The sequence below is a fragment of the Planococcus citri genome, chromosome 1 (genome assembly GCF_950023065.1).
Source record: "Planococcus citri chromosome 1, ihPlaCitr1.1, whole genome shotgun sequence".
Lineage (NCBI taxonomy): Eukaryota > Metazoa > Arthropoda > Insecta > Hemiptera > Pseudococcidae > Planococcus > Planococcus citri.
In genome coordinates this window covers 9,165,043-9,190,806 of record NC_088677.1, presented here as the reverse complement: position 1 = coordinate 9,190,806, position 25,764 = coordinate 9,165,043, and the positions used below count along the sequence as shown (strand labels likewise).

Below are 25,764 nucleotides of genomic sequence, written 5' to 3'. Positions count from 1 at the left end.
GAGGAAACGTCCTTGACATTGAACTTCGTTGCAAACACGAGAGGTGATTCAACCCAGACCGAAGTGTTTTTTTCTTCTTCTCCTTCAGACATCATGGCGGCGAGTGAATTATTTTGCAGCTCTTTTCATTTCGTTAATTTTCGATTAATTTTAGCCGCCATGTCGCGATATTTTATTAATTTTCTTTTTCGTTTACGTACGTGATTTGTATACTTAGTATTGCGAATCAGAATTGTCGGTTAATCGCAAACTTGTATTCATTTCATCGTAGAAATATAAGCGGTTGTTCGGCCACATTACCACATGAGTTGCTGTAAGCTAAGCTGTAAGTACTAAATATTTTATTGTAATTAGTCGCTTGAATGATTGATGAGAATATGTTACACTTGTTCGAGATTACGTACATCAAATTTCTTCGATTATTTTGAATATTTATGTAAGTTCGAATCAATGTGTTAGTGTGTTACCTTTACCTAGTGTGTTAGTGTTCGTGAGCGGTGACCGCAGTGTCAGCGGCAGCGTCACTCGAGATCGCTATTGTTTCTTTTACGTTAGTCCTTAGGTCAGGTCGTTGGTCGTTAGCTATCTAGCTATGGAAGTATTTATGTGTGATGACTGATGAGTTGAGTTATGTGTTACAGTGATTTCAATTCGAATAATTAATATTAATTTATTGTGTCTAATTCCAAATTCCATATCGTTGGATTTTTCAATTGTTTTCGTGTACCTACTTACGTAGTAAGTATTGTACATAGACACCTTTCGTGATCGAGACTGCAGATTTGGTATTTATTTCATTTAAATGAGTGAAAACTCGTTGCCGATTTTTAGTTCGATGAGATTTTCGTTTTATTGTGTTGAGGTTAGTTGTGAATTTTCATGTTTGAGATAGCATTGTGTCTTGTATTGTAGATGTAGATGAATCATAGCTACTCTGGCCAGTCGTAGTCGATTACTCAACAGCACAATAATTCCTGCCGCTGCGGCTGCTCTGTTGTCGCTATTATTGAACACCCTGTGCTTGATGATCACGTTCTAACTATAGGGTTGTTCGTTAGTCTTTTGATTCGTGTTTTTTTTTTCAATTAATTTTTATTTCTTTTCTTCGTGGTTTTCTCATTATTGACGTATGTAGGTAGGTAATGAAGTATTTATTTATTTTCGTGGTTTTTACACTTTGTTTTTTTTTTCTGCTGACTCATGTTGGTAAGTATGATGATATTTTTGAAATTCGTTTCTGCTATTTTTACTCGAATCGATCCTAGTTTTGGTGACATTTTCTAAAAATTTAAGTGATACGTTGGTGGCCCCTGATCTGTTCGAAAGATAATTTTAGAAATTGAGAACAGGGTGTTTCGAAATTTTCACTTCGGTTCTCAACTTGATCGTATTCTCAGTGTTTATTTACGTTGGTTGGTTAAATTTGAATTTTGGAAAAAGTTGAAAGTTCTTTTCAACATTTCCTCAGTACGAATAAAGGTACTTGAGTATTAATCGAGCCTTTTTTGAATCGAAAATTGTATCTTGGTGAAAGATTGAAAGCTACAATGTCTTTAATTGATACATATCTAGGTACTTGAATTGTGGTGTTTTTTCTTTCTTTGTTTTTCGTGTGTTCAGTCTTTATGTTACGAAAAAGTGCTCCCAATATACCATAACTATAATACTGTTTGTGTTTACAGGACGTATCTACTGAACATTTAACGAAGAAAGGTTTCGATATAGTGATCGCTGATCGCGAAGGAAAAGAAACGAAAAAGTAGGTAATGCGAATCAGATGCTCATCAACATATTTTGTATCGTACTCGTACCTGAAATTGTCAGAGATGCGAAAGAGTTCCACTGGTGAGTTATTTAAACTTGAAGTGATGTTCTTCGTACCTACATATGTATCTTTGTTTTATGCTTGTTCGTATTTCGTGTGTTTTATCTGTGAGTGTGATGTGATCTTTCGTTTGAGCTGAAGAAGAATAGAGTAGTAGAAACTAAGCTTATGGTGTTTGTTTTCAGGTACAGAATGTAATACTCAAGGATAATACTGACGAAAAAGTGGCCATCATGATCACGAAGAAAACAAAAAAATGAATACCTATGTAAAAGATGTTTGTCGAAGGATTTCATAATCTAGCTAAGTAACGTAATTATTTGTCGAAGATGGAAGCAGTTTCACCTTGGTGAGTTTTATTTCAATATTTAATTGATCGTATTGTTAAGAAGTGATTTTCGTATCTTATTTGTTGTTCTGTGCTCGTACCTATTTCGTGTGTTTCCATCTTGGATCTTTCATTTTATTCGAAGATGAAAACCTCTAATCTGGTGTTTGTGTTTGCAGAACATATGACGAGAAAAAATGCTGACGATAATGGCAAAGTAGACGAAAACTGAATAGATTCGTAAAACATGCTCGTCGAAGGATTTTCCAACATAATTGTCGAAGATGGAAGCAGTTTCCCTTGCTGGTGAGTTATTTTAATATGTATTTAATTGATTGAAACTTGAAAACGAGGTGCATTTTTCGTCTCTTTGTTGTTCTGCAGCTAGTCGTATATTTCTTGTGATTTACATCTTCGATCTTTCATTTTATTCGAAGATGAAAAACTAATTTGGTGTTTGTGTTTGCAGAACATATGCGACGAGAAAAAATGCTGGCAATAATCACAAAGGAAAAGAAAAAATGAATTGATTCGTAAAAGATGCTCGACGAAGAATTGAACAACGTAATTGTCTCGCGAAGATGGAAGCAGTTTCCCTGGCTGGTGAGTCATTTTAATATATAATTGATTGAAACTTGGAGACGAGGTGTTTTTCGTCTTTTTGTTGATCTGTACCTCTATAGTCCGGCATATGACAATAGGAGTAATTGCACCCCCCCCCTGCCGATCCTCCGGGGCAACTTTTTTCTTAAAGGGGACATCCTAAGGAACATTTTAAAGCAAAGTGGCCAAAAAAAAAGTTGGCCTTACTTACAAAATGGCGGCCATTTTGATTGACAGGACAGCCGAAATCGCAGATTTTGCGTAAGTATTAACATAGGACTTGCACGAACTTTTTCAAACTTTACAAAGGTAGATCGAAAGATCATGCAAAAATTTATCACCTGTCAAAATTTCAAGTGCTAAAGTGCGTTTTTTGATTTTTGGTGAAATCAAAAATGAGGGAAAAAATCAAATACCAAATTGACCAAGAAAGCTGAAATTTGGGATATACCCTATTTTCGACATGCCAAATCGATTGGTAACGGTTTCAACCCGTTTTGAGCAGTTCTGGAGCCTCCAGCAGATTTTTGAAACTCGAAATTCCCACAAAATTCCATCAAATTCGAGTTATAAAGCTGAAATTTATTCTAAAAACTAAATTTAATACGCTGCGAAGTACTGCAGGTGAATTTCAAGTCGTTTTGGAGCCTCCAGCGACTTTTTAAAAATTCCTGAAGCCTCCAGCAGATTTTTGAAACTTTAAATTTTTACAAAATTTCATCAAATGGAGATGGAAAGCTGAAATTTACTCTACACTCCAATTTTAACACCCTCTGAAGACAACTTCAGGTGGATTCAAGTCATTTTAGAGCCTCCAGCGACTTTTTTGAAAATTACTGGAGCCTCCAGTAGATTTTTGAAACTTTGAATTTCCCAAAAATTTTATCAAACCAAGATGGAGAGTCGAAATTCTTTCTGCAACCTAATTTCAATACGCTACGAAGTTGACTGCTGGTGAATTTCAAGTCGTTTTGGAGCCTCCAGCAACTTTTTGAAAGGTTGTATGACGTTTTTTTGGAAAATTAAAATTTCCTAAAAGTAGCTGGAAGCTTCAAAACCATTTGAAACCACCATGTAGTCTGCGAAGTGAATTTCAGCTTGCCAACTCCATTTTGATACAGTAGACTCCCGACTATCCGACCTAATCGGGGGGGGGGGGGGTAAGGTAGGTCAGATACCGAAAAAGTCGGATAATCCAAAATGGATGTTTTTAGCGTAGAAATGAAGTGTATGAGCTTGAGAAGACAATTTTTCATTCAGAAAATCAAGTTTTGGCTCTAAACAGGAACAAAGAATCGAAAAAATTACGAATGAAATACTGACCCAAATTATAATTTTTTGAGATAGGTTTGATTGATTTCAAGGAAAATAACACCAATAGAATACAAAATGCTGCACACTGCATTATTATTTACACATCAAAATCAAAAATTAGGTTTTTTTTGGATTATCCGACCTTGGTGGGTCGGATAATGCGAAAAGTAAGAAGTCGGATAAATTTGTTCCGGATAACCCGAAAGTCGGATAATTCGGAGTCGGATAATTGGGAGTCTGCTGTAAATTTATGTTGGGAAAATTTCAAGTTTCAAAAATCTACTGGAGGCTCCAGTAATTTTCAAAAAAGTCGCTGGAGGACCTAAAATTACTCGAACCCACCTGGAGTCGTCTTCAGAGGGTGTTAAAATTGGAGTGTAGAGTAAATTTCAGCTTTCCATCTCCATTTGATGAAATTTTGTGAAAAATTAAATTTTCAAAAATCTGCTTGAGGCTGCAGGAATTTTCAAAAAGTCGCTTGAGGATCCAAAACGACTTGAAATTCACCTGCGGTACTTCGTAGCGTATTGAAATTAGTTTTTAGACTAAATTTTAGCTTTACAACTCCAATTTTATGGAATTTTGTGGGAATTTCGAGTTTCAAAAATCTGCTGGAGGCTCCAGAACTGCTCAAAACGGGTTGAAACCGTTACCAATCGATTTGGCATGTCGAAAATAGGGTATATCCCAAATTTCAGCTTTCTTGGTCAATTTGGTAAAATTTTGATTTTTTCCCCTCATTTTTGGCCTAAATTGGATTTTTAAAAATTCACCAAAAATCGAAAAACCCACTATAGAACTTGAAATGTTGACAGGTGATAAATTTTTGCATGATCTTTCGATTTACCTTTGTAAAGTTTGAAAAAGTGTTTCCGAATATTTATGTAACTCACAGTACCTATTTTCTCAACTCTATCTCTGTCGTTTTGTAATTGTTTTTGTGTCGTTTTAAAACACTTTCGCAATTTTTATTTAGATTTGCTAGATTGTTTTTTTGCTGAAATTTCATAAATTTTTGTAATCTGACAATTTTATTACCTCTGTGATTGGGGGGGGGGGACAAGAGATAAGTTTGCGTTTAAATATTCATTTGGGATGATTTTTAGGGAGTGTAGGGTCGAATAGGCTCACATCAGTGTCATCGTGTGATCGAGTTTCTCAACTGTGTTCCAAAATGAAAGATTTATTCTTTTAGCTTATTATTAATCATTGTAATTAATCAATTTGAAATTGTTCCTTTGTATCACTCAGTTGCATATTTTTAATTTCATTTCATTTTTTTTTCAGATATTCAAGTTTTTCAACATTGAGGAGGAGCTGGCGACTTTGAACGTTTTTATCGAGTTACAATAAGAACAAGATTAAAATTTCAGCAGCAACCAAATCGATTTACCTACTTCATCTGGATAATATATTGTATACTTTTAAGGTACTTATCTAGATATTGTTACCTGTCATTGCCGTTACTTTAGAAAATATCGCACTACATGTTCGTTGATTAACTTAAAATGGTCTGTGACCACCGTCCATGTTGAATGTGTTTATTTGAATGATCTTAAATCTTTTTGATCGTTGTCGAGCTGTCCTCGCTCCCCCCTCTCCCCCTCTCCCTAAAATTCTGAATCTTTTGATCTATTTCCGCTAATTTTTTTTCGTGCCGAATTATTATTATTTGTTTTGATGTCGTTTTTGATTGGCAGATAAGTACTTTCAAAACTCCTATATTTTTCATTTTAGTTTTCATTTGATTAATTTTTCTCATGTTTCTGCTGCGTACATTTTTGTTCTTAATTTCAGCGAAACTTTTTTCTTGAATTTTGTAAAATTTGCTTCCAATTTTGCCACAAATTTTAGTGATTTTTTTCTGCTTAAATGTTTGTGATACTCTCCTTCTTACCGATTTCTTTTTTTTTCGAGTTTTTGAGATTTTTATGGTTTTATTTCGAATTTTTTCGGAGCTATCTTGATTTTTTTTCACGTTTCATTCTTTTGAATTTTACATAGATTCTATTCATTTTCTTGATTTTCGACGATTTCCCCCGAATTTTCATGCTTTCTTTGTGCCTATTTTTGTGACGTTTTTTCGTAATTTTATTCTATTGTGACTTTATGTAGATTCTTACGATATTTTTTTCTTAAATTTTTGTGCTCTTTAGAATTTATTTTGTAGGCGTTTTTCTGCTTTTAATCAAATTTTTATTCTGAAATCGTCGTAATTTTTCTCAACTTTTTGAGATTTTTTTTTTATTTTGAATTTCGCTCTTGAGTTTCATTCTGATGGCTTTTCAATATCATTTTTTGACTTAATTTTTTTCTTTGCAGATCTTGATTTTTCCTCTGTTGCCAGTTGTGGTCATTTTCTTTTAATTTCAATAATTTTGATCCATTTTTTCCATTTTTTATTGAAATGTGTATCAATTTTTGCCTGGTTTTTTGATGTCTTTTCTCGTGAATTTGAGGATTTTTCATTTTCGTTCTGAAGTACAATACATTTTTTCGTACTACCTACGCGAATTTTTAAAATGACTTTCACGATTCACTATTTTACCAAATTCGGATTACAAGGCCTCCTCTCCCGCCATGTACTTTTAATTTTAGTAAGTTTTCTTTTGTCGCGTTTTGAAAGTGGAATCTTCAATAGGTATTCGTGCGGTTTTAATTAATTCATTTGAAACAATATTTTAAAAAATATGTTTGCTGTTGAAAAAAAATCAGTGTTGTGAAAATTTTATTTTCTGTGTTTTCATCTTTTTCGGTCAAATTCCTGAGCTTTTTTCAACTTTTTGTCCTTTTCAATTGTTTTTAATCAACTTTCTTAATTTTTAACGATGTTGTACGCAATTTATAATTATGTCAGTTTAGTGTATTTCGTGGCACTTTTTTTCAAGTTTAAGAATGGGGACTGATTGGAGAAGCTCTACGAGTGTACGGCAGAACACGGGGAAATTTTTACTTGGTATTAGTGTACATATAAGTTAAGTTAGTTATATTTATGATTAATAATCTTTCTCATCTTCTGTTGCAGCGTACGTGAGATATTTCCCCTCCCTCCGAAGATGAATTGGACGCGATTTTTGGAATTTCTGCTAGGATTGGATTGGATCGGATCGGGTATTGTCTTGGCAGTTATAGGCGAATTAGCGGTCATCATTGTCCGTCGGTGATGGCCACTAATTGAAGTGCCTCCGCATGATTGTGGATGACGGATATGAGCCGGATGATTGGTCAACGTGGCGACTTACTCAGATGGACTTCCTGACACGAATTGTGCTTCCGTGCTGGTGGATGCTGATTTCGTTGCGTATCCGAGCCGTGGCGAGATCATTAAAGGTATTCCACCTGGCCATTCTCCTATCTGGTCAGCTTGGGTACGGTTGGAGAGAAAGTCTGCTATATGGTCTGTGTTAGTTGGGGTTGAAATTCTAAGTGTTTTTTCTGTTGAAAATTTCTAAATTTTGTCTTGCTTTTTTATTTTTTATTTATTTATTTTTTTTTTCAATTCAATCATTATTTTTGGCTTTATATTTTCTTACATTCTGTTCTCCCGTCTCTATAAAAGGTGTAAACAATTTTTACGGGTTGGTTTCAATATAAGGCAAGTATGGAGTGTGATGAGTTTTCTATGTAAATTTCATTTTTTCCATTTTTTTATTTTTTTTTATTTTTTCATCAAAGTTGTCCCTGTGCATAACTTATGTCCAACTTTACCAGATCGTCTCGGTGGCCCAAGGGAATTGTCGCCGGCGGGCCTGTGGAGTACTGGTAATGCAAAATTACATTTTTTTCCTGCACATTCTCTTGATTTTCGCGAAAAGATCGCAACTTTCGAGTGGAGGAGTTGCGCAACCGGCTCATGTCTTGGACGTTATGGCGTAGCCTCCGCGTGTCCCATGAGATCCCACTCGCTCAGCAGCAACAGTCTGGATAAGCCAACTTTACCGCTTCGCAATGCCATTAATCGGGTTGGCGGTACTGCAAAAAGCTGCACTTTAGGTTTTTGGACCGCGCGTAAAGATCGCTACGCTCGAGGGAAGACGTAGCGCAGGTTCTCCTGGACGTACCCGGTATCGATACTGGCGCGGGTTCCTTGAGAAATCCTCTTCCCTCAACCCATTCTCAGTCCTTTGGGTGGGGTATTCTTATTCATGATGATGCGTGAAGGGGTAAAGTAGGACGGACTTACTTTGCCAAGATGGAGAGAATGTGGTCTTCTAATTGAATGCAACGAAAAAATGAACGTACGTGAATGATGCTCGTCGAAGGAATTTCACAAAGTAATTGTCGAAGATGGAAGCAGTTTTCTCTGGTGAGTTACATAAATTTCAATAAGTTATTCAATTGATGGTAACTTGAAGACGAGGTGTTTTTCATCTCGTCTTTGCTGTTCTGTACTCGTATACATATTTTTGTATGTTTCCATCTGTGATCTTTCATTTTATTCGAAGATGAAAAACTTATCTGGTGTTTGTGTTTACAGAACATGTGACAAGAAAAAAATGCTGGCAATAATTGCAAAGGAAATGAAAAAATGAATAGATTTGTAAAAGATGCTCGTCAAAGGATTTTACAACGTAGTTGTCGAAGATGGAATCAGTTTCCCAATTGCTGGTGAGTTATTTCAATATTCAATTGATATTGATTGAAACTTGAAGATAGAGACTAGTAGTTGTTTTTTTCTGTATATCTTTGTTGTTCTATACTCGTATTTCGTATATTTCCATCTTAGTCGGGGGGCCCGCATAAGGATCACCTGCACCCCCTGCCGATTCTCCGGGACAACTTTTTTCTTAAAGGGGAAGTCCTAAGGAACATTTCTAGCCCTTGTCCTCAAAAACAAAGTGGCCCTACTTACAAAATGGCGGCCATTTTGATTGACAGGTCAGCCGAATTCGCAGGTTTTGCGTTCCAACATGGGACTTTCACGGAATTTTTTAAACTGTACAAGGGTAGATCGAAAGAGCAGGCAAAAATTCATCACCTGCCAAAATTTCAAGTGCTAAAGTGCTTTTTTTGATTTTTGGTGAATTTTTAAAAATCAAATTTAGACCAAAAATGAGGGGAAAAATCAAAATTTTACCAAATTGATCAAGAAAGCTGAAATTTGGGATGTACCCTATTTTCGACATGCCAAATCGATTGGAAACTGTTTCCAACCGTTTTGAGCAGTTCTGGAGCCTCCAGCAGATTTTTGAAACTCGAAATTCTTACAAAATTTCATTAAATGGAGTTGGAAAGCCCAAATTAACTCTGCACCCTAATTTCAATACGCTACGAAGTCAACATCAGGGGGATTTCAAGTCGTTTTGGAGCATCCATCGATTTTTTGAAAACTACTGAAGCCTCCATCAGATTTTTGAAACTTTAAATTTTCACAAAATTTCATCAAATGGAGATGGAAAGCTCACTCTACACTCCTTTTAACACCCTCTGAAGACGACTTTCAGGTGGGTTCAAATCATTTTGGAGCCTCCATCGACTTTTTGAAGATTACTGGAGCCTCCAGCAGATTTTTGAAACTTGAAATTCGCGAAAAATTTTACCAAATGGAGTTGGCAAGCTGAAATTTACTTCGCAAAGTAATTTCAATACGAGATGAAGTCTACTACATGGTGATTTCAAATGGTTTCAGATGGTTTTGAAGCTTTCAGCTACTTCATGGGAATTTCAATTTTTCAAAAAACACCATACGACCTCACAAAAAGTGGCTGGAGGCTCTAAAACGACTTGAAATCCACCAGCAGACGACTTCGTAGCGTATTAAAATTAGTTTGAAGAATGAATTTTGACTTTCCATCTCCGTTTGATGAAATTTTTAGGAAATTTAAGTTTCAAAAATCTACTGGAGGCTTCAGTAGTTTTCAAAAAATCATTTCGGCTTTTTTGGTGAATTTTCAAAAATCAAAATGTGAGAAAAAATCAAAATTTTACCAAATTGACCTAGAGAGCTGAAATTTGTGATATATCCTATTTTCGACCTGCCAAATCCATTGGAAACTGTTTCAAACGGTTTTGAGCAGTTCTGGAGCCTCCAGCAGATTTTTGAAACTCGAAATTCTTACAAAATTTCATCAAATGGAGTTGGAAAGCCGAAATTAATTCTGCAAGCTAATTTCAATACGCTATGAAGTAGACTGCAGGTGATTTTCAAGTCGTTTTGGAGCCTCCAGCGATTTATTGAAAATTACTGGAGCCTCCAGAAGATTTTTTGAAACTCGAAATTCTCACAAAATGTCATCAAATGGAGTTGGTAAGCCGAAATTCATTCTGCAAACTAATTTCAATACAATATGAAGTCGGATGCATGGTGGTTTCAAGTGGTTTTGGAGCCTCCAGCAGATTTTTGAAACTTGAAATTTCCCCAAAATTTCATCAAATGGTGATAGAAAGCTGAAATTAACTCTGCACTTCAATTTTAACACCCTCTGAAGACGACTCTAGGAAAGTTCAAGTAATTTTGGAGCCTCTAGCAATTTTTTGAAAATTACTGGAGACTCCAGTAGATTTTTGAAACTTGAAACTTTCCCAAAATTTCATCATGTGGTGATGAAAAGCTGAAATTGACTTTGCACTTCAATTTTAACACCCTCTAAAGACGACTTCAGGCGAGTTCAAGTAATTTTGGAGCCTCTAGCAATTTTTTGAAAATTACTGGAGCCTCCAGTAGATTTTTGAAACTTGAAACTTTCCCAAAATTTCATCATGTGGTGATGAAAAGCTGAAATTGACTTTGCACTTCAATTTTAACACCCTCTAAAGACGACTTCAGGCGAGTTCAAGTAATTTTGGAGCCACCAGTGACTTTTTAAAAAGTTTCATCGCGTTTTTAGGAGAATTGAAATTTCTAAAAAGTAGCTGGAAGTTCCAAAACCACTTGAAACCACCATGCAGCCGACTTCATATTGTATTGAAATTAGTTTGCAGAAGAATTTCGGCTTTCCAACTCCATTTGATGACATTTTGTGAAAATTTCGAGTTTCAAAAAATCTGCTGGAGGCTCTAGTAATTTTCAATAAATCGCTGTAGGCTCCAAAACGACTTGAAAATCACCTGCAGTCTACTTCATAGCGTATTGAAATTAGTTTGCAGAATTAATTTCGGCTTTCCAACTCCTTTGAAAATTTCATGTGCTCAAAACCGTTTGAAACAGTTACCAAAAATCAAAAAAAGCACTTTAGCACTTGAAATTTTGGCAGGTGACGAATTTTTGCCTGCTCTTTCGATCTACCCTTGTACAGTTTAAAAAATTCCGTGAAAGTCCATAACAGAGGGGGTAAAATTGAATTCTGGTGTAAATTACTGTTTTTGGTAAACAAGGTGTCGTTTCCATATGAATCGAACCCCCCGAACACGAATATGACGTCCAATTTAATGCTACCCTCGACCACACCCCTCCAGTGCCACTGCCCCCATCTCAATTTTTACTATTATATTAAAAATTGAGCTATATAATAATATTGGTGTCGTTCTCATATGAATTAAACACCCCGAACACGAATATGAAGTCAAATTTTATGCTATCTTCATCCACACCTCTCAGGTGCCTCTGCCCCCAACTAAATTTTCACTATACTAAAAGTTGAGCTATTTTCACAATATTAGTGTCGTGTTCATATGAATCAAACCCTCCGAACACGAATATGACGTCCAATTTAATGCTACCCTCAACCACACCCCTCCAGTGCCACTGCCCCATCTCAATTTTTACTATCTATTATATTAAAAATTGAGTTATATAATAATATTGGTGTCGTTCTCATATGAATCAAACACCCCGAACACGAATATGAAATCAAATTTTATGCTATCTTCATCCACACCCCTCAGGTGCCTCTGCCCCCAACTAAATTTTTACTATACTAAAAGTTGAGCTATTTTCATAATATTAGTGTCGTTTTCATATGAATCAAACCCTCCAAACACGAATATGACGTCAAATTTTATGCTACCCTCAACCACACCCCTCCAGTGCCACTGCCCCATCTCAATTTTTACTATTACATATATTAAAAATTGAGCTATATAATAAATTAATAATATTGGTGTCGTTCCTCATATAAATCAAACACCCCTAACATTAATATGAAGTCCAATTTAAGTCTATCCGCATCTATCCCCCTCCAGGCTGCAGCCAGCTCCTCGCGAATGTTAAAGTTTGACCCTTGCTATGTCGTTGAGTTTTCGACCTTCGCGAAACATACCTTTAATAGTAATTGATTTGATTTGAAGTAATTATTGGTCGAGGATTGATCGGAGTTGGCTAAAAAATTGATTGTTTAGGTGGGGGCAGAGGTACTGTAGGGGTGTGAATGAGGGTAGCGTAAAATTGGATGTCATATTCGTGTTCGGAGGGGTTGATTCATATGAAAACGACACCAACATTATGAAAATATCAAAACTTTTAAAATAGTATAAATTGAAGTGGGGTCAGAGGCACTGGAGGGGTGTGGTTGAGGGTAGCATTAAATTGGACGTCATATTTGTGTTCGGAGGGTTTGATTCATATGAAAACGACACTAATATTATGAAAATAGCTCAACTTTTATTATAGTAAAAATTTAGTTGTGGGCAGAGGCACCTAAGGGGTGTGGATGAGGATAGCATAAAATTTGACTTCGTATTCGTGTTCGGGGTGTTTGATTCATATGAGAACGACACCAATATTATTATATAGCTCAATTTTTAATATAATAGTAAAAATTGTGGTGGGGGCAGTGGCACTGGAGGGGTGTGGTTGAGGGTAGCATTAAATTGGACGTCACATTCGTATTCGGGGGGTTCGATTCTTATGGAAACGACACCTTGTTTACCAAAAACAATAATTTACACCAGAATTCATTTTTACCTCCTCTGTTAGTTTTTTCAATTTTTGACCACGACTCACCATTGAAAAAAATATATGTTTTTTGGAAGTCGAAAACACGAATATTTTATATCCGATAGCTATTGTGAGATTTTGCTCAAGGTTCAAGATGATGGAGAAAATTTTTATAGTTATTTTATCGAGTTCTGAGAATGTTCGAGAATCCATGTTTTTGAAAAATTTCAATCAATTTTATTTTTAGTTATTTTATACGATTTTTACGCCAATTTTAACGTATTTTCATTGCTTTTATCCTATTGTGGTCTTCTTTGAAATCTCAGACTGTTGTTTCAATTCTTTGAACAGTTTTTTTTCAAGTTCAAATTATTTTTCTTGAAACTTTTCGATTTTTTTCCCGAATTTATACTTACGTACTTTTAATTTTCGTAAGTTCTCTGTTGTGAATTTTCGATTTTCATAATTTCCATGATTTTATGTCGAATTTTATTGAATAATTTTTAGGCTTGTTGCTCTTGATTTCGGCGAAACTTATTTCTTGAATTTTTGTGATTTTTATCAAATTTTCTCTCAAAATTTTGCCACCAGATTTTGGTAATTTTTTCAGCTTGAATTTCTACGTGAATCACCTTCTTACTCATTTTTGATTTTTTTTTTTTGGTCTTCAAGAATTGATGGTTTTATTTCGAATTAATTTTTTCGTGAATTCTCACACATTCTATTTCCCAATTTTTCGATAGTTTTATCGTGAATTTTTTTCAATTTTTACTATGCTTTTTCTTAAATTTTTGTGCGTTTTAAGCTCTTTAATTTTTTCGTAGGAGGTTTTCTAATTATTGCAATCAAATTTTTATTCTGGAATCTTCGTAATTTTTTTCAACTTTTTAAATTTTAGCAGAATTTCTTTTATTTTTGGAGGCTTATTTTCATTTTGAATTTCGTTTTTGAGTTTTATTCTCGAGCAGCCAATTTTCATCGTTTCCATGATTTTGTGTTAAATTTTATTCAGTCGGTTTTCTGCCTCAATTTTTGCTCTTGATTTCGGCGAAATCTATTTCTTGAATTTTCGTGGTTTTCATGAAATTTTTTCTCCCAATTTTATTTTTTTCTGCTGAAAAATTCCCCTTTTTACAGAATCTTTCTGATTTTTTTTTGCACTTTTAAAACTCTATGTTTTTTTTCCGAATTTTTTTTGGGTTTTCTTATTTTTTATTGTTATGGTTGCTTTTGTGCCTAAATTTTTGTGAAGTTTTATTCACAATTTTATTTTATCGTGAATTTTTGCGAGTTTTTGTCTAATTAAAATTTTTTTTTTCAATTTTTGTGCTTTTTACTTGGATTAATTTTTGCCAGTTTTTGATGTCTTTTGGATTACAAGCGCTCCCCCTCCCCGCCTATTACGTACTTACCTTTGATTTGAATAAGTTTTCCTTTCCAAAATGATACTTCTGATGTAATTTTTTGCCATCATAATAAGATGATCAATTTAGATGGTCACGTTTTTTGAAAAAATACTTACCAAGCCCAAATTTGGATCATGATTTTTGAGATTTTTGAATAAGTTTCCTGTAACCTACATATACGCATAAATGGGTTAAAATTTCGCGTGTAATTCGAATATTTTATAGAAAACACTTTTTGAGAATTTTTGAAGAATGTTGCTCCTTGAATTGAGTCACAGTTTTGAGATTATCGAAAAAATGTCATTGTCATATGACCTATGTATTGTGCGGATACATTCTCCTTTGGCAATCGAATCATAGATGGCTGAATAGTGATGATTTGGGAACGATGTCATATGAGTTGCCTACTCCGGGTGCTAGTAGGCGGACCGCTCGAGTTACAGTAGCCGTCCAATAAATGGGTTAAAATTTATCGAAAAATTCGATATCGCAACGAAAGTAACCTTTTTGAACATTTTTGAAGAATTGCGAGCTCAAGATTGGGCATGATTTAGTTTTACTCGTATTTATTTTTCTGAAGAAGTGTCATGTGACCTATCTGTAAATGGGTTAATTTGGCGCGAGAAATAATTCAAATATTTCGACCGAAATGTTTCTCGATTATTTTTGACGAATTTTTGTCTGATTTTGAGGATGTTTGAATGGGTTTTCACCATTTTTTGGTGAATTTTAAAAATATTTCGCGACGAGTTCAATATTGCTTCGACTTGAAGATTTTTGAGCATTTTTTGCAGAATTCTAGGAGACAAGATTAGGTGTGATTTTTGGAGTTTTTTGAAGAAGTGTCATGCGACCCGTGTCCCAAAAAGGGGACAAAAATTTTGAAAAATCGTGAAAAGTCGAGTGATAAAGTTAACGGTATGTTTTCAAAGTCGCTGAGTACGAATATGAACTTATTTTTTGGGTGCAACTCCTCTAAAAAAAAACCATCTGTGGCCCAAAAAGGGGGCGGGGGTCAAAATTTTGAAAAGTCGAGTGATATATCGAATGGTATGTTTTCGTGGTCGCTGAGCACGAATATGAACTTATTTTTTTGCTCCTACCCCTGAATGCCCCTGTGGGACCCAAAAAGAGGGTCACTCAATGTACCTCTTTGTCCCTGAAAGGGGTCCAAAATTTTGAAAAATCATGAAAAGTTGTGTGATATATCGAATAGTATGTTTTCAGACTCGCTGAATACGAATATGAACTTATTTTTTGGGTTCAACCCCTCGAAGCATCTCTGTGCCCCAAAAATGTGTCAAAATTTTGAAAAATTGTGAAAAAGTCGTGTGATATATTGAGGTGGTATGTTTTTGGGCTCGCTGAATACGAATGTAAACTCATTTTCCAAGTCCAACCCCTCAAAGCCCCTCTGTCCCAAAAAGAGGGCCCCACATGGTTGAAAGAGATGGAAGTCGCTTGGCCAAAGGCAATGAATTTACAATTTGAATCCGAACCTGAACCTGAACCAGAACCAGTACTTATCTCCAATAATACAGCTGTAATTCAGCCTCCGTTTAAAATCGATTGTACTCAATTTAAAACCCTCAACTATCTACTTGATGCAACATTAAGCTATATGAAAAATGTTAATTCAAATAATATTGTTCAGAAAACCGAAGAAGCTTTCAACCAGTGGATTATATATATCCAAAACAAAAATTATCCTGATATTTCGCAACCTAATGCGCTTGGTTTAAAGCGTGATTCTCAAAATATTATACGTTGTCATAGGCGCTTAGTTGAATCATGTCTTGACGATAATGCGAAGTTTCCAATACTTCTACCTGAGAAAGAATACTTCACTCGTTTATTAATTGAAAAAATTCATATTGATAACTATCATGTCGGCGTTTCGCATACTCTCTCTGAATTAAGAAAAAATTTCTGGATTCCAAAAGGCAGATCGACAGTGTACTACGTTCTAAAAAAATGCGTTAACTGCAAATACTATGATGGTGGTCCTTATAAATATCCGTCAGTTCCTCCGTTACCTGAATTCCGTGTAAATCAAAGCAGTCCGTTTTCCTGTTGTGGTATCGACACATTTGGTCCTTTATATGTCAGTGATAACTCAGTCCAGAAAAAAGTATTTGTTAGTATTTTTGTTTGTATGATTACGCGTGCGATTCACTTAGAACTTTTAGAGAATATGACCACTCAAGAATTCCTACTCGCTTTTTGTAATTTTATAGCATTACGCACAATTCCAAAATTCGTAATAAGTGACAACGCGCCGCAATTTAAAATAACCAAATCAGTTTTTGAAAATCTTTGGCAACAAATAATTTCTGATAAATAAATAGAGTTACGGAAATCGTTTTTGAAGCGATTAGAAATTAATCACCCTGTTCGTTGAATTCCTTTTTCGTTTAACGAAAAAGGAATCTAACGAACAGGGCGATTAATTTCTAATCGCTTCAAAAACGAACCTTTTCCGTAACTCTATTTATTTATCAATGACAACAATAACAAATACTTTGGATTACTTCAGATAATGGACATCGTAGCCGAATATAACTGAATTCACAAAGTTTTAAATACAACAAAAACATAGCCAAATAATTATAATCACAAATCCGTGACACTCCCGACGAAAAAACGAATATTTTCACCATCATTTGTAAAAATATCTAAACTAACGACCTTGGTTGAAATTTCTCTAGGAGCTTCGGAACAAATCGTAGAAATTCTAATCGTTTCATAATGAAGAGGCTTCAATTTTAATTTATCGGCCAACCTTGTAGTAATGTACGATCTTCTTGAACCGCTATCCAGAATTGAGGTAACTTTTTGAATACGACTTTCATTACCAACGTTGATTGTGGCTGCTAACAGGTTACCTTCTTGATCTTTCATTAGTAAAGATTCAGTTGGTTCAGGATTACTAACTTCTTTCGAAAATAATTTAATACATAAACTACGATGATGACTACGACGTTTTTTACAATGTACACATGGTTTGTTTACCGTACAGTCTTTAGCGAGATGACTAGGATTCAAACAAATGATGCAACGACCATTTAATTTGTTTCTTCTGTCTTCCAATGTCGTTATTTTGCTGCATTCATCAGAATAATGTGACGTTTCACCGCAATAGATACATTTTTTACTTGGTTTTCTATCACCAGTTATCAAGCTCTCTGTAGCACTATGGGCCAGGAAACCCCCTAAAACGGGCGTAATTCAATATTTGATTCCAGTATTGATAAATATAAAGAAAAGTCAATGATCCATATGTTTTTGAGGTCGTAGAATCCGAATTTGGTAATATTTTTTTTGAGGGGTAGGGGGGTGAGGCGCTGGAGAGGGGAGAAATGAAAAATTTGAACATTTCGACGTGCGACACATCGATATGTATGTTTTTGAGGTCGTAGAATCCGAATTTGACAATATTTTTTTCGTGGGATGTGAGGGTGAGGCGTTGGAGGGGGGAGAAGTAAAAAATTTGAGCATTTCGAAGTGCGACACATCGATATGTATGTTTTTGAGGTGGTAGAATCCGAATTTGGCAATATTTTTTTCGTGGGATGGCGGTGAGGCGTGTATTTGGAGAGGCGTTTTGGTGGTGTTATTTTTAAGAATGGGAGATTAGATAAAATCAAAAAGTTGCAAGCATACATTTCAAAATTTACATTTTTTGGTATCAAAAATCACACTTCTTAAAAAATACGTTACATTTTAGTAATTTTAAAAATTACATTTTTTTGTTTTAAAAATTTCATTTTAGCCTTGAAAATTCCAATTTGATCGGAGAATATGTACATAATAATATAATTCATGCGCCAAACTTCATTCTGCAAACCAATTTCTATATGCTCGCTATGAATGTTTATTGTAGACAGATTTCAACTTGTTATGAATCTTCTAGTGACTTTTTAGAAATTACTGGAGCCTCCAGCAGATTTTTGAAACTTGAAATTTTAAACAAAACTTCACCGAATAGAGTTAATAAATAGAAATGTCGCTGCACAGTAGTGTTAAAAGTTCATTCGGGCAGATTTTGTAACATTTTTAAAAAAAATGAAGTTTCCAAAAAGGCACAGGAGGATTCTAAATGAATTGAAACTGCCGCCAATCCACTTCGGAATGACAACGCCAAAAATAGGGTATCAACTCTGTTGACTGAATTTCAACTTTTCATATATTTCGAACTGGAATGCACCATACCACAGGTTTTATGGCGTTTTTGGAAAATTGACATTTCTAACTCCATTTGATGAAAATTTGTGGAGATTTTTAAAGTTTTGAAAATCTGCTGGAGGCTCCAAAACTACTTGAAAGCTACCTGCAGTCGACTTCATAACCTATTGAAATCAGTTTGCAAAATAGATTCCGGCATTTCAACTCCATTTGATGAAGAATTTCAAGTTTCAGAAATCTGCTGGAGGCTCCAGTAATTTTCATGAAGTCGCTGGAGGCTCCAAAACGACTTGAACTACAACTGAAGTCAACTTGGTAGCGATAGCGTATTGAAATTAGTTTACAGAATTAATTTCGTCTTTCCAACTCCATTTGAGAGGGGTTTTGCGATAAGGGCCCTTGTGGTGATATTTCGATTTTTTCAGGAGAGAGAAAACATCGAATTGCTTCGATTTTTTCGATTTTTTTTTTTTTTGATTTTTGGGTGCAGTGTTGTCTTGCGCATAGGTTGGAAGTGAAATTTTGACGAAATTCGTTCATCATCGCCTGATATCCCTGATTTAGAAAAGGGACCTTGTGGTGAACAGCCGAATTTACACAACGTTACAGACTACCCCGCAAAAAAATACAGAGAAATTCGGATTCGCCATGAAATTTTACATAGGTAACAACAATAAAATAATTTTTCCATCGACCTTTTTTTCTTTTTTTAAAAAAATTAAAAACGAACAAAAACTTTGTTTTTCGATTTCCCAAAAATGTGAGTTTTTGAGTATTCATGTTCAAGTAATTTTTAAACGAGAAGTTGATGAGATGGGCGAAATCTGATTGCACCATTCGATTTCTCGTGAAAAAGTAAGTCAGAATCGTCAATAAAAAAAAAAAACATCGAATCACCACAAGGACCCATATCGCAAAACGCCTCTCATTTGATGAAATTTTGTCTGAATTTCAAATTTCTAAAATCTGCTGGAGGCTCCAGAACTACTCCAAACAGTCTGAAACAGTTTCCAATCGAACTGGCAGGTCAAAAATAGGGTATATCCCAAATTTCAGCTTTCTAGGCCAATTTGGTAAAATTTTGATTTTTCCCCTTTACTTTGGCAAAAAATGCTGTATTTTTAATAGAAAAATGAACCTGCAAAGCACAATGGCACTTTTTGGCAAAAAATCGCCAAGACATAGTATACAGCACTCCAAAATACACTTTCTTATGCAGAAGAGAACACACGATATAGCCCGATTATATCAATTTTGTTCAAAACATGTTCCGATTTTACATAAAAAACAGTCAACTTTGAACATCGGTGGTACAAAAAATCACCGATATAACTAAAAACTAATTAAATGGTGTAAAAGTACTTACTTTGGGCTACCGAATTCATTTTTTACCCATGAAAATCCACCCACGCAAACGCGAACAAAACACGTTTTATTACACACAATAGGCGCAGTAGCTGTCTCAGACAGCGCGACGTCAACTTCAACACCAGCGTACAATTGTTGGGATGGGGATATTGGTGGTTGTTTATGCGTTTCATATGCGTGGATGTCATTACTATAAAATGCCCATTTTGTTTGACTGACTACTGAACTTTTTTTTTTTTGAATTACGCCCGTTTTAGGGGGTCTCCTGGCCCATAGTGTGTAGTACCTTTGAAAAAATCTTTTTTATTAGAATTATTATCGGATGACTCACTCCAATTTGTACCACAATATTGCTCTTGTTTCCATATCAATTCGCCAACTTTCTGCCTCAATTCGGATAAATCGTTACTTGCAACATCCAAATCGGCTTTCATAATTATATCAAATGGAAACTTCTTCATAATCATCGAGTACAGTATGGTGTTGTTTTGAATATTTTCACCTACACCTTCTAAAGCATGTAAATTCGATTCAATATTATCATAAGTATTTCGCAAATTTTTAGTCCATTTATTACTTTTTGGAATTTTCGTTAAATTATCATATGTGAGGGCGCATACAGAGTTCCTACAACAATTTCAGAGAACTTTTTTTTTTTTTTTTTTGGTCGGTAGGTCCCTTTCCTTATGCGCCCTCACATATAATAAATCAATTAATTTCTTTTTATTACCAAACTTCTTTTTTACCATTTTGTATGGGATTCGATAGTTTGCAGCAGTGGTACCCATACCTTTCAACAATACTTCAGCTTCGCCTACCAGGTTATTTCTCAAATACGTAAATTTATCAGTTGCTTCTAAATCAGTATTATGTACAGCTGAGTTGAATGAAGACCAAAATGATTCGAATTTAAGTAGATTACCACCATATTTCTTCAACTCCAACTTTGGTAACTTAATTGTAGCTTTTGAAGAACAACAACAACTACCACTACCACCAGATTCAGTTGTACACTGTCTTTTAAAACCTGGAATAGCACTATTATTAGAGAGTTTTTCGATAGTTTTTTCTAGTTTACCTTTTATGGTAATGTAGTCTTCTTCGAATTTTTCTATGAAAGGGTCCAGATCCGGAACTTCGAAGTTATCGAATTCGTCAAGTAAAGCAAGATAATTTTTATATATATCTTCGACCATTGTCAACTTAACTTTAACTTCGTTATAGTCTGCTATAGCCAACTTTTCATTTACGTATGACATGCTTCTAGTCAGTGAAGATCGAAGTCTGGATTTTCTGGCGGATAACGCTTTTAGCTTTTCTGCATTTTCACTGGTTTCCGGCATTTTTGTATTTTTCCAACGAATTCGGAGGACGAAACTAACGATTATTTAGGATCAGCCTGCTACCATAACGAAAAAGGAATTCAACGAACAGGGCGATTAATTTCTAATCGCTTCAAAAACGAACCTTATCCGTAACTCTATTTATTTATCAATGAAAACAATAACAAATACTTTGGATTACTTCAGATAACGGACATCGTAGCCGAATATAACTGAATTCTAGAAAGTTTAAATACAACGAAAACATAGCCAAATAATAATGATCGCAAATCCGCGACAGGAGGGGGGGAATTTCGAAAAATTGAGTGACATATCGAATGGTATGTTTTTGAGGTCGCTGAGTACGAATATGAACTTTGTTTCTGCTTACGTTTCCTCAAACCCCCCTTATGCCTCCCTAAATGGGATAAAATTTTGAAAAATCAAATCGTGTAATCTTATCAAAAAGTATGTCTTCAAGATCGCTGAATACAAGACTATGGACTCATTTCACTCAATTACGCGTCCTTTTTTTTTTTTTTTTTTTTTTGCATGAAATATTAAAATATTGTTACATTAAGTAATGGTTTTAGTTATTCAAAATTCTAATCAACTTGTGTTGATTTTTTTTTGTTTTGTTTTAGATCTAAAAATGGAATTCAGATGCAGATTCTATCTACGTACGTGTGATATCATCAGCTCCAGAATATTCTCCAGCTTCGAACGTGCGACACCTAACTAATATCTCTCGCCTCCCTCTCGCCTGACCAGTTTCAAATTTTACGTGATCAGCTTTTAACGGAATAACCAGCGCAGCGTGTGACGATTTTATTCGGCGGAACCGCGGAATTCTACCGAGCTTCGAGAAGCGCTTTTCTGTATGTACGTACAATGTTTGTAAATTGAACTTGTCGCCCTTCCCCTCTCCCTTCATCGCAGCATGTGGCGCGTTGGCTTACGAGCTTTACATATACCTACGTACGATGGACCGCGATACAGCGCGGAATAATAATTATTGAAGAGACTTACCAGTTCGCTGAACGATATTCTGACGTGCAATTTTCATCACGTGCGAATTTTTTGATTGGTCAATGGTCATCGTTGCTCTCACTGACGTGAGCTATACTTTTGAACGCAGCACTTGAGCGTGATAATTTTAGCTGCCACGATTATTCCAGTTTGAAGAACTGTATTTTACGCATGCGAATATTTGTAAATGTGATTATGCCCTCACCTGCTATTTGGATTGAATAGTTCTTCTATGTTGAGAACTTGCTGGAACGTTCGCTGATTTGATTATGAGTAGTACTTTCCTATACTTGTACCGCTACTTATCGATTTTATGGATTATTCGAGCGGATATTTTGACGTTTTATTCGCGATGAGCTCCTTTTTTTTCCAATTGATGGATGAATATCCAAGGGCAATCCTATGAAGGTTTGATGAGTTAGGTGATGCTTTTCTCTAGTCTAGTTTTTTTTTCTGAGTAGAGTAGGGATAATGGGATATAGAAAAGTATTTTTTTTTTCAACTGTCTGTCTTTATGATAGGGTGAATATTAGTTGGGATGTTATTTTTAGGATAGAAATGCAACAACAATATTCATTTCGAACGATTATTTTTGGCTGTAGTTTTTCGAGACTTTAATCAAATCATGCTGTTTTTTTTTTTTTTTGAAAATTGGATATGTACTTACTGCAATATTTTGGATCAAAATTGAAAAAATGTTGGGGCGGTTTGTATTTGGCTATTTTCAAAATTTTGTTGTAAGTGACGCGCCGATGTTGGTATCTGGTCAACCTGGAGACCTCACAACATCGGAAGAGACCCGGAGGGTTTTGCGATGCCTACTGCGATCGTCCCCGGCATCCGGGATACCAAGGCGGCATGGTAGGGTCGCATTAAACGAAGGGTAATGAGGGATGGTAGAATTTACACGTTTAACTAGATATCTAACATTGTTCGAATCGCAGGTCGAAAGGTCTTTTGATCGTCTCGGTGGCGTTCTTTGTGGTACCTCATGTGCGACTTTTTCCTTCAAAAACACACTGTGACGTGTGATTTTTGGAGCGAACGAGTCGTATACGAGTTCTCCAAGGCGTCGTCGGGCGATTTGTGGTGCGTGAAAGTGCGTGTGTTGAAGCTGCAGGTGAGTGTAGGGAATTGAGATACTGTTCCGGAGAGTCGGGCCCGACAAAGGGTTCGATTGTCTGGACTGTTGAGAGTGCGAGAAGAGCGGATGTCGATCTGGATTTTTATGCTTTGTTACGAATCTAGTGAACGTGTAAGGTCTTTCCGTCATCGTATTGGGGTAGAGAAATAATCAAAAATAATTAAACTATTAAAATGATTAGCATCGAACTTTCTATAGGAATGTGTTTTAGTCATCAGTGGTCGGATGGTGGGAGATTACTGGGGTTCGATTTTGGTACTTTGGAAGAGTCAGCTGCAGGCGAGTCATTATATTATATTATGTTACATATAAGTTAGTTTACACGAGTTGATTCAGGTGAGTGGTTATTTAATTACTTATTAATTAAGATTAGTTTATTTGCGTCAAAAAGACCAAGTGACGAGCGAAATTATCGAGAATTCGCGCTGTTTTACGATGAAATTTGTCGAGAAATTGAAATTAGGAACCCCCCCCTCATCACTCTAGTTTTTATGTATATCATGAAGATGTTGTATTGATTCTGTTTGTGTATCTTTTTTTTCTTGTTTTCTTTTGAAAATTTGTATCATATCACATGTTACTATTATTCGTGTATTTTTGTAATGACCAATCACGGTTTTTCACTGTCGAGCGGCCGGCGGTGTTTTTTATTCCAGATTGGTCAACGTGTTGTAGAATTAAGTCTGTATTGATTTCATTGCCGTTAAATTTAAAACGAATTTCGTTTTGTGTTGTTTTACTTATTTCATTATGTGTTTCGAAACTTGACGAATTCGTATAGTAGATAGGTAGGTAGACGAACAATGGCTATTTTTCATGTCGATATCACGTAAAAATTATATCCAAAGAAATGAGCTGGGCGAAAAGCAGGGATCTGTGGTTGGATCAAACGAGATTTTTATTCTGGTTGCTCATTTTCGACTTTTGAACCCCCCCCCCCTGAGATGCCCATTTTAGGGCTTAGGCCAAAATAATATCAAATTTGTACTCGGGAGCTTCGAAAGTATTCATTTTGATGTGCCAAGTCTATTCTGGTTGCTCATTTTCAACTTTTGAACCTCCTCCTGAGAAGCCCATTTTAGGGCTTAGGCCAAAATAATATCAAATTTGTCCTCGGGGGGGCTTCAAAAGTATTCATTTTGATGTGCCACGTAATATTTGGATTTTGGACCTTTTTTGAGTTCTGAACCTCCCCCTCTTAAATCCATTTTGGGTCTGGGGCTAAAATATTACCAAAATCGTGATCAGTGGTTTCGAAAACATATATTTTGATACCTCGCATGATGAGTTAGTTCATTTTGAAATTTTAAACCTCTCTCCTCCTCCCCTAAAATGCTCTTATCGACTTGAGCGCCGAAATAATATCAAATTCGAGTTCAGGAGCCTCGAAAACGTATATATTTTGATGTGTAACATGATATTTAGGCCCTTTCTTGAGTTTTGAACCTCCCTTTCTTGAAGCCCTTTTAGGTTTGGGGCTGAAATATCATCAAGATCGTGACCTGCGGGTTCGAAAATATATATGTATGTTGATACCTCACATGATGAGTAAGATCATTTTGAAATTTTATACCCTCCCCTCCTCAAAGCCCCTATCAACTTGGGCGTTAAAATAATGTCAAATTCGAGTTTAGGAGCTTTGAAAACGTATATTTTGATGTGTAACATGATATTTAGGCCCATTTTTGAGTTTTGAACCTCCCCCTCTTGAGCCCCTTTTGGGTTTGGGGCTGAAATATCACCCAAATCGTGATCAGCGGGTTCAAAAACATGTATTGTGACACCTCACATGATATGTAGGCTTATTTTGAAATTTTATACCCTGCCCTCTTCGAAGTCCCTATCGACTTGAGCGCCGAAATAATGTCAAAATTCGAGTTCGGGAGGTTCAAAAACATATATTTCGACATCTCACACGATGACATTTTACTAATTTTCAAATTCACCCTTCCCCTCCCTCTTGTAGCTCATTTTTTTTCCAAAATGTCTACGAAATACGACGAATTTTCAGCCATAATATTATACTCCTGCGAAAATTTGCTCTAGGCAACTCGCCTTACAAATGCCAAATTTCGAACATGGCTGCGAATATCGAAAAACTATCTTCAAACTGTATGGTAAGTAATAAAATACAAGATTTATAAATTTAAAAAGTCGAAAACGCCTTCGAAATACTCGATAGGCAACTTGAATAATAGATTGAAGCCAAAACACGGCGATTTTTCGTTCATAATGAATGCCCCTGCAAAAATAATCCATAGGCAACTCAAATAACACGGCGAATCGGAAGATCTGGGCATTGTGCTGTATGGAGACATTAAATTTTTGATGTTTCACGGACACGCAGCGCCGTCTATCTGAATAAAACGGAACTAAAAATCCGAGTTGTAAAAATGAAGAAATGAGAGCTAGATGTGCGCGTGGC

At 35.5% G+C, this 25,764-nt stretch overlaps 1 long non-coding RNA gene across 4 annotated transcripts; it reads left to right on the top strand.

Annotated features, from left to right (window-relative positions):
• Nucleotides 1–70: 70 nt before the first annotated feature.
• Nucleotides 71–24,066, top strand: LOC135846902 (uncharacterized). 4 transcript variants are annotated; one of them, XR_010559033.1, is made up of 9 exons: nt 71–325; nt 1,683–1,845; nt 2,011–2,174; nt 2,333–2,459; nt 2,623–2,756; nt 5,358–5,499; nt 7,096–8,376; nt 8,548–8,678; nt 21,811–24,066. It is a non-coding gene; the product is annotated as an uncharacterized LOC135846902 (long non-coding RNA). The 4 variants fall into 4 exon arrangements; XR_010559034.1 differs by lacking the exon at nt 71–325 and adding an exon at nt 555–738; XR_010559036.1 differs by lacking the exon at nt 71–325 and adding an exon at nt 767–1,206.
• The last annotated feature ends 1,698 nt before the right edge of the window (nt 24,067–25,764 follow it).